This window comes from Chenopodium album, chromosome 1 (genome assembly GCF_948465745.1).
Source record: "Chenopodium album chromosome 1, dcCheAlbu1.1, whole genome shotgun sequence".
Lineage (NCBI taxonomy): Eukaryota > Viridiplantae > Streptophyta > Magnoliopsida > Caryophyllales > Amaranthaceae > Chenopodium > Chenopodium album.
The window spans coordinates 33,187,703-33,195,682 of NC_137834.1; the positions used below are offsets into that span (position 1 = coordinate 33,187,703).

At 42.5% G+C, this 7,980-nt stretch overlaps 1 non-coding gene across 1 annotated transcript; it reads right to left on the minus strand.

Moving 5' to 3' along the window:
* Positions 1-5,447: 5,447 nt before the first annotated feature.
* LOC145565552 (small nucleolar RNA R71) lies at positions 5,448-5,553 on the minus strand. Its single transcript, XR_014095052.1, has one exon. It is a non-coding gene; the product is annotated as a small nucleolar RNA R71 (small nucleolar RNA).
* Between the last annotated feature and the right edge of the window lie 2,427 nt (positions 5,554-7,980).

Sequence of the window (7,980 nt, forward strand, 5' to 3'; positions counted from 1 at the left end):
AAGGGGTACCAGCTCTGTCTGACATGCTCACCTACCTAGCAGCGTTGAACATGTGACGCGGCGGAGGAGTAGGAACGACGAAAGTGTCCGAGGAATGCTGAATAGAAACCCTCTCTCCAAGATATGCAACTGCTCCATATGTCCCCAAGAAATAGCGACGCTCAGCAGTATACTACGCGGCTAACCCAGGGACAACCAAGCTGATCCACGGCCGGTACTGCACGTTAGGCTCCTACAAAGAACGCCTATCAGATAAGAATCCATCAAAGGTAATACGAAAGTGTTCAAATATGCAAAGAACCATACTGAGATGATCTGATCACGGACATAAGCAGTAGACATCCCAGCACCGCGGCCTCCCCAAGAGGTACTCACTGGAAATCTGCGCGGCGACGGTCTCGCCGGCGCAACCGAGGGAAAGTACTCGTAGAATCAGATCTACAAAAGGAAAAAAGCATCAGCAAGTGCTAATCAAAGCTTAGAGCTAAACTTTATGGGAGATAAGGTATACCTCTACGAATCTCCAAAAGCCGGATAGAGCGACGTTAACCGTGAAGGACCGGTGTCGACACGAGTCTCGTCACGCTCGAACAAAGTCAGCATAGGCCAAGCTGGCAAAGTCACAAGTCCCGATCATGTGAAGATCACAGACTGCAGGTAGATAGTAAAGCAGCACTCTACTACCCTTGTCAGGGGAAAACGTCCCTGACAGCAAGATAAGCACAAATATGCGCACCCGCTGCTCTCGGGTGGTCGCATCATCCTCAAAAGCCGACGCTAGAGTCGAACGGCGAATCCCCTTGGCGCTGAACTGAGTCGACTCTACCTCAGCACGAGCCCGAATAGCAATCGGACCCAACAACTCCTCGACCTCAGGAGAAAAGACGTTGATCTCGTTGTCGAACGGCAGCACAACAGAACTAAACTCCAGTCCCGTAATAAGACTGAAGTCGGTCGGGGTGACCATCATCTGACCCCAGGGAAAGTGGAAAGTGTTGGTGGTGTCCCAAAAGAACTCCACCAGGGCACGATCCACGTGCTGACCCCCGCTGGAGGCAATCATGGCCTCTGAGGTCTCAAACAGCGCAGTCAACCCGCAAGACTCCCAGAGAAATCTCACCTCTCCGTCAATACCGATGTACATCTTGTACAGGTCGCCCAGGGTATCGCAACCTGAACCGTGGTAGCGTGTCCCACCAACTGTGATCCCATGTCGCACCCTCTCAGAAATATGGTGGACAAGGGAGAAGTACAGAGTCCGCTCATCCCACTCAGGGAGAGGACCGAGAGAAGTGGACAGGTCGGCGTCCTCCTCTATGGGCTCATGCTCCCGTCGTACGTCTCGGGATCGTGAACCCGAACCTCGCTGTCTAGCCATGCTTTATTGTGAAAAATCATCATAAATTAAGGTTCTATAGTATTTAAGGTTTTCCTAGCCGCATGATACTATGTTCGCAAAAAAACAGAGTACGTAGTACTAAAACAGAGCACAATTTCAAATCAAGCATATACGGCATTTTTCAAGCATCCAAACAATTTCTTGCAATACTATGGTAATTATTGTGACAAATTGGACAAGAATTGCTAGCAAAAACATCAAGAACAGGACACATTGAATTCCCGACCTTAAGAGGTCCAACAATGGTGATTTGTTCGTTTCTTCACCAAATTGAGTCAAACAAGTCTCAAATTACTCCCAAGGCAATATATAAACATAATTAAGCAATTTCATGGCATAAAATTTGACAAACAAAGTGACTTAAGTAATTCAACTTTTGAATTTTCAAGAAATTCGTGAACAAACATGTGCGAAATTCATTAAAACCAGAGTGAGTTTGGAAAAAACTTACATAGATCGGGAAAATGGATGAAATAAGCTTTGATTTGCAACCAATTTGAGCAAATTCGGTTAGGAAACAAGCAAGAATGGATGAATTGAAGTTCCGCGGCGATTTCTCGAGCAAAATGCACAGCAGCAGCGAAAATGATGAAGAAAAGGGTATATATGGAAATCCCGACTCTAGCGATAGGCCTTGGCGCCAGACGATAAGGCTTAGCGCCTGGCGCTAGTGCCAGCGCCTGGCGCTTGAGCCAAATATGCGACACCAGCTATATTTCAGCGGCGACAGACTGTTCAGCCACTCAGTACGGTTGTTTCGTCCTCTTTCAGCAATATTTTTGGTTCCTTGGTATGCCAGTTAGCCCCTCTAAGAAATTTGACCTGATTTAGTAATCGGCTCAATTACAATTGCATGAAGTGATCGACCTGATGAATGATCGTCTCACTTAGCTTAAAGCGCCTAAGCATTGGCTCATTGCAAGGCATCGACATAATGGTTCATACAGCAAAAGGCACCGACATACTGGTTCATATAGCAAAGGCACCGACATACTGGTTCATACATCAAAGGCACCGACATATTGGTTAAAAATTCAGCAGAGGCACCGACATACAGGTTCAAAAGCAGCAAAAGCGCCGACGTACTGGCATAGCAGAAGCAAAGTTCAAGCGAGCTTTTCAAGACTGACAAGCGTGGGTCTTCGGTAATTTTCCTCGGAATATTATCACAACAAATGAGGATAACTTCAGGCGAGGATATCTTCGGCAGCATTCCCTAGCTTGCGGAGAGTTGTCACAAACAACTAGAGGTGATTTCAAGCGAAGTTATCTTCGATCGTGTTCCCTGGCTTGCGGAAGATGGTCACAAAGCGCTAGAAGGTGGTTTCAAGCGAAGCAATCTTCGATGGGGTTCTCTAGCTTGCAGAAGTCTATCATGGCAGAATTGGAGGCAGTTACAAGCGTAGCAATCTTCAGGCGGCATTCTCTAGCTTGTAGGAGATCGTTAAAAATACAAAAATACAATAATACAATAATACAACAGCAAATCGGTTACCCTTCAGAGACGTGTGCTCGACGGTGCAAGATACGCGTTTCTTATCTCTTTTATCTATTTAACTAATGCTAGTTTTTTAGGTATCGGCATTACTAGAATTATTTAGGATCGCAGAACGTTCTGAATCATTCTCCGTCCATATCGATACTTTGACTTTTGTTTTCGAAAATTGCGTTTCTCCAAACTCAGTCAAAGTGGGGGCTTCTGTAAACACCCATTTGTGTCTCCCCAAAACCAAACCTGGTGATGAGTGATGAGTGTCATTTATGGCACTCATAGGGTAGTCTTTTAGGATGATTTCATCTTCCTTTTTATGCTTTCTTATCTTATTTTTGGTGCTTTTACCTTTAATTCCTCTCTTTCTTTCTTTCCTTGTGTTTTTCGTGTTTTCCTTTTATTTGGTTCTTTTTCCCTTTTATTCCTTTCCGTTGTTTGTTCTTATAGGTATCTAGGATTTGTCTTTGTAAGGGGATTAAGATGGGCTATATTGACTAAGCAAGGAGGAAGTAATCGGCTTGGAGAGGGTTCAGAGAGGGCATGTAGAGGCCTTGGAGAGGGCATCAAGCCCTACAAGTCTGCCGCAGGCGCGGGTACTGAAGGTCGCGGGCGCGGGCTCGTATGCACCAAATTGGCTATTTCGACCAGGAACTCTCCGCAGTCTGGCCGCGGGCTCCCCGCGGGCGCGGGTAGTCTGGAGAGCCCGCTCCGTACCAGAGAGACCGCGGCCCTCTGATCACCCTTTGGGAGCAGGGGATTCACCGCGCTTTTGCCGCGGGCGCGAGTTCCTTTGCCGCGGGCGCGGGCTAGAAGACCCGCGGGCGTGGGTGTTGCCCAGAAAGCCCGCAGAGTTTGTTATGGGTTCCGTACCCATTTTTATGCGGGCGCGGGGTTTACTGGAGAGGGCGCAAGAATCCCGTTTTTCTTCTTTGCCTATAAATACACTTGTAATTCCTTTTGGAAGAGAACTTTTAGATCATTTTCATTAGCTTAGTTTTAGAGAGAGAAGTTATTGGTATTGGATTTGTATTTCAACATTGGATCAATTGTTCTTAGATTTCTCCATTTTCAATCATTAATGTTAGTAAGAATTTCTTCTTCTAGTTCATCTCTTTACTTGATTGATTTAGTTTCATCTTTTATTGTTTGAATTGCTTGAATTTGAATTGAATATTGTAGTTGATATTGTTTTTTCTTGATTTTGATTTAGAATGATGATCAATGCTAATTCTAGTGATTTGTTCTTGAGTTACACCATGATTAGTGAGTAGATTAGTTGTTAGGGAGAAGGGGAAGCATGCTTGATTGATAATTTGTGCTAGTTGATGATCTTTGATTGATTGTATTGGCAATTTAATTGGTTGACATAGTTTTGCATGTGATTAATTAGATTAGGAATGATCACCCTATAAGATTAATCCAGATTGCATTGGAATTCTTAATGACATGACCCATCAATTTGAGAATTGCTTTAATTGATTGAGTTTGATTGTGAATTTCCTTGATTAGCCATTCATAGTGACCCCTAGCTTGGCCTCTAGGAGATAGCTCTTGAACTCTCTTGATTGCTACTATTGTTTGTCCTTTCCAATGCTTGAATCAAACGAAGAAATTATCGATTAGCACGATTATTAAATTAGCATGTGGAACCTATATCCCTATTATTTAGCTTATTGAATTACTTGATTAGTCTAATTTTGCTACTATAAGACCAACCTTTTTCTCACGTCAATCTCCGAAATAGCTTGATTTAGGCTAAATTTAACACCAACTAACTCCTTTGATTTCGACCCTATACTTACCTATACTTGTATTAGGTTGGTTTAGGATTTTATAAATTGTGTTTGATTTTTGGATAGGCAATTAACGACTCGTTTATTCCGCTATCAAAATGGCGCCGTTGCCGGGGAGTGATATTGGTGCTTAGCTTTAGTTGTTGAGTCTATTTCACTTTAATTGAAAAAAAAATACAAAAAGATTTTGTTTCTTAAGGCTACATTTGTAGTCGTGTTACTAATATTTTAATTGAGATTTGCATGCATAGAGCTCGTGATCGATCCATTGTGCCTTTTGACCTAGAAATCGAAAGGACTCTTTCAAGGAGAAGAATTTCTAGTCGATCCTTGGAATTTAGTTCCTCAAGAGAAGAAGGGTTTGAAGAAGAACTAGGCATGGGAGAACAACCAAGAGTTGCTTTGAAAGAATTGGGAATTCCCGGTGCATACAAGTTTGAGAGTGGAATTGCTCCACCTACAACACCGGCGAATGATTTCGAAATTAGGCCGGCTATGATCGCTTTGATCGAAAGGAGACAATAAAGTGGAGCTAATAATGAGAGTTCGTTGAACCATCTCAAGGAGTTCGAAAAGTATTGCAACAGTATCAAAGTGAACGGAGTTTCTCAAGAATTCATCCGGCTAAAGTTGTTTCTATTTTCTCTCATAGGCCGAGCCTTGGAGTGGTTGGATAAGGAGGTAAAGCCAGATTCCCTTCGAACATGGGACGAAGTCACCAAGGAATTCTTGTCCCGATTCTACCCACAAAAGAAAACAGCGGAGGCTAGAGGTTTGATTCAAGGGTTCAAGCAAAGACCTAATGAAAGCCTCTACGAAGCATGGGAGAGGTATAAAGAGTACCAAAGGGAATGTCCCCACCACGGAATTCCAACCTATCAAGTCATTCAAATTTTCTATGGTGGCCTAAGTCCTCAAGGAAAAGCATGCCTTGATGGGGGTGTCGGAGGTCCCATAATGAATCGGACGGAAGAGGAAGTGGTGGACATTATTGAGGACGTGGTTAAGTATAATAGAGATTGGCAAGATGGTGAGAGGGATTCAACTAGCAAGAATGGCTCTTCGGTGTACTCTATAGACCATCTAAATGTGATCAACAACTTATCCTCACAAATGACAAACTTGGGGAAAGAAATGACCGCGATCAAGGCCAAGTTGGAAAACTCCTCTTTTTTTCAAGCTTCGAATTCTCCCTCCCAATTTAAGGGGAGAAGTACCTTTTCTAACTCTCAACCCCCTCCCTCTTCAAATAATATGCCTAGTGGTTGCTTGTTTTGTGATGCATGTGGATCTTATGATCATGACTCTTGTAATTTCCTTCATGCTTCTCCGGAATGTGGTGATGATTTTGATAATAGTGAGAGTGAGCATGTGAATTATGTGTCAAATAATAATGTGCAAAGGTTTGATAATCAAAGAGGTCAATGGAATAGGAATTACCAAAACCAAGGTAATTTTGACAACTATAACCAAGGTGGTGGTTATAGGAACCAAGGTTCTCATGGCAACTATAACAATCAAGGTTATAGTAGTCAAAATCAAAACCAAAATTATGGTAATCAAAACCAAAATTATGGTAATCAAAACCAAAGTTATGGAAATCATAACCAAGGTAGTGGAAACCATAATCAAGGTTATGGTCAAAATCAAAATAGGGGTAATTGGAACAATCAAGGTAGGGGCAATTTTCAAAATAATTCTCAAAGAGGTCCCCCACCCGGATTTGTTCCAAATACTCTAGGTGAGAATTCCTATTCACAATATTCTTCTTCTAGGACCAATTTGGAGGAAATAATTGAAAATCAAACCAAGTTGTTGAACACATATATGGCCATTAGTGACAAGAAATTCAATGAAATGATGACCCACAACAAAATGCTAGAAAACCAAATTTCTCAACTTTCTAGTGCTTTGAAAGACCAAGCAAACCCTTCTTCTTTACCTTCCCAAGGCCTAGATCCCAAGAAACCCGTGAATGCTATTGTTACAAGGAGTGGTAAGGTTCTTGAGGAGAGATTTCCTAGGAGGAGTGAAAACAAGGAGGTCCCCAAGGAAGCTTTGGTTGAGAATGAGGGAGGTAGAGCATCTTTAGATGAGGTTGTGGTTGAGACACCAAGAGAGGTGAGAGTAGAGAAAGAGATTGTGAAACCCAAGCTCCCTTATCCCCAAAAATTCATGAGACACAAATTGGATGAGCAATTTGGGATATTTATTTATATGCTCAAACAACTTCACCTTTCTCTACCTTTCACCGATGTGATCAACCAAATGCCTAATTATGCAAAATTCCTCAAAGACATTTTGAGCGGAAAAAGGAATTGTGATGTTGTGGAGACAATCAATTTGACTTAAAATTGTAGTGCGATCATCATGAACAAAATGCCACCCAAGTTGAAAGACCCCGGAAACTTCTCCATCCCTTGTGCTATTAACAAGATGCAATTTGATAATGCCTTATGTGACTTAGGAGCTAGTGTAAGCTTAATGCCATATTCGGTTTATCAAAGACTTGATCTAGGGGAACTTTTACCTTCTAACATTACCTTGCAACTAGCCGATAGGTCAATCAAGTTTCCAAAAGGTAAAGTGGAAGATGTTCCATTGAGGGTTGGGAAGTTTGTGTTCCCGGTGGATTTTGTTGTTTTAGAAATGGATGAAGATGCTACCATTCCAATTATTCTAGGTAGACCCTTTCTTGCTACCTCGGGTGCTATGATAGATGTAAAGTGTGCAAAGATTTCCCTTAAGGTAGGAGATGAGGTCATAGAATTCGATTTGAATGAAAGCATGAAACATCCAAGTTCTTCTCTTGAAAATTGCATGATGATTGACTCTCTTGATCATGTTGTGTCTTCCATGCATGAGCACTTGATCACCTCTAACGATGCTATTGAGAATGTTTTGTTGAACAAAGACAAGCTAGGTGTACCATGCAAGGAGGTAGCATTGTATGAGGAATTGCTTAATGGAAGCATGGAGGAAGTGGATGAACAATTGTGCTTGAAGATCTCAAGCCATGAAGCTTTGCAAAAGGCCGCAACAAAAGAAGGTAAAGGTGTGCCTATGGTAGAGCTCAAACCTCTACCATCACACCTTAGGTATGAATTCTTAGGCCCAAATTCCACTTACCCCGTAATTGTTAGTGCATCCTTGAGCGAGAGCCAAGCTCAAGCGTTATGTTGTATCTTGAGAAAGCACCAAGGTGCTTTGGGCTATACTATCGATGGTCTTAAAGGTATAAGCCCTGCTTTGTGTACGCACCACATAATGCTTGAGGAAGGCACCCTTCCTTCTAT